This window comes from Saccopteryx bilineata, chromosome 12, assembly GCF_036850765.1.
Source record: "Saccopteryx bilineata isolate mSacBil1 chromosome 12, mSacBil1_pri_phased_curated, whole genome shotgun sequence".
NCBI lineage: Eukaryota > Metazoa > Chordata > Mammalia > Chiroptera > Emballonuridae > Saccopteryx > Saccopteryx bilineata.
The window spans coordinates 18,819,052-18,820,987 of NC_089501.1; the positions used below are offsets into that span (position 1 = coordinate 18,819,052).

At 43.4% G+C, this 1,936-nt stretch overlaps 1 pseudogene; it reads left to right on the plus strand.

Annotated features, from left to right (window-relative positions):
* Positions 1 to 307: 307 nt before the first annotated feature.
* On the plus strand, positions 308 to 1,053 carry LOC136316044 (large ribosomal subunit protein uL30-like; annotated as a pseudogene).
* The last annotated feature ends 883 nt before the right edge of the window (positions 1,054 to 1,936 follow it).

Below are 1,936 nucleotides of genomic sequence, written 5' to 3' on the forward strand. Positions count from 1 at the left end.
TTCTTAAATGCACATTATCCAGGCATTGCGGGAAGCATTTCACTGTCCATAGTCCAGCCATCAGCATACTGAGGATATATCTTCAATGAAAAAGGCTGGATTTTGAAGATAACAGCGCTCTTCAACACTTGGAAGTGGCGCAAAAGAATGCTTTGTGCACCTTTTAGCAGGCATGGGGGTTAGCAAGACCTCAGCATTTGGCAGGGGCTAAGAGAGCACTTGCTATCTGGGCTCTAAGCTAGAAGAGATGTCTCTATGGTCAGGTAAAGAGAGCGGTTCCTCTCTAACCCACGTGGTGGGGCTGCGCATGAGCAATAGCTGCAGCATAGGAAAGATGGAGAGGAAGAATAAAGGAAAAAAGATCCCTTAGGTTCCAGAAAATCTGAAAAAAAGAGGAAGGTGTTGCCTCAAAGACACTAGGCAAAGCAGACAGTTTTGGAAAAGAAGGAGCAGAGAAAAGGAAAATATCTCAGGTTTAAGCGACTAGAATGGTTTCCTACACAATGTCTGGCTGCAACAACCACAGACGACTAGAAGTGAAACCTCATGGTTTGGAAGTAACAGATGGACATTCCTTTGCCTTTGTTGTAGCATCCAAAGGGTTAATGATGTGAGTTTAATGGTACAAGACTTTGCAGTCTTGCAATGAAGATATTCAGTGATTCAGTGGTATCTTTGTCAAAGCGATCCACCCCTCCTGGGCTTCCCCACCATAATAAATGCTGCGTATAGTGGAGCTTTGTGTGATCCAGGAATTTCCAAATCTGAAGTCTGTCCAGGAACTCATCTTGAAATGTTGACAAGCCAAAGTCAAGAATAAGATTATTTCTTTGACAGACAACACGGTAATTGAGGAGCACCTGGGGAAGTTTTAGTGTCATTGGCTTGGAAGACCTTTCATGAACTGTTCTTCTAAGGGAAGAACTTCCACGTGATCTCAGGGTTCTTGTGCTCTTTTCATCTCTCAGTGGCCCACTAGCTACCAAGAATACAGTAGGCTTTCTCAAGGAGGTGGGCTCACCTGGCTATGGGGGCCACACATATATCAGCTAATCTGCCTGCTGAACTAAACCCAGAATATTTGAATGCACATGCATTGGAAGCATGTGTTTTTGTTTTTTGAAATTATCCAGTATCTTCAAAGATGATTTTCTGCTATATCTTCAGAAACCAGAGGGGAAGAGTCAGGGAAAAGATGGTGATTTTTTCTGGCAAGCACTTCCCATCATAGCCCAGTTCCAACGGAAAAGTCCAGTATGTTTTCCATATGGGCCACTGCTGTCACTTCTGAAATCAGCAAAGGATGCATGCCATGGAGGAGGGGTCCTACTTGGTCACATATTCTATCCAGTTTTAATATTGATGAATGGAGAAAGTGAGGCAGACTCCCCCATGCACCTGGACAGGGATCCACCCAGTAACCCCATCTGGGGCCAGCCCTCCAATGCTGGGCTATTTTTAGAACCTGAGACTGATATGCCCCAACAGAGTTATCCTCAGCGTGGGGCCAAGCTTGAACCAATAAAGCCACTGTCTGTAGAGGGAAAGAAGGAGATAAAGGAGAGGGGGAGAGAGGAGAAGCATATGGTCACTTCACCTGTGTGCCCTGACCAGGAATTGAACCTGGGACATCCATATGGTGGGCTGATGCTGTATCCACTGAGCCACCAACCAGGACCAAGAAACCAATTCTTTTCAAGTCCAGGTAAGTGATCCTAAAATATTCACTATATGATATTCTCTGAAAAAAAAAGCGCATAAATTTCAAGCCTTGACTATTTTAAATTCTTTTATCTTTCTTAATCATGTATGATTTGACATCAGTGGAAATCAGAAGAAATGAGTAAAGAGATCAGAAAATGGGGATAATTACGCATATACTTAGGGGGAAACAGTGAAATATACAAACATGCTAAATTATTGTTAAGGACCAGTG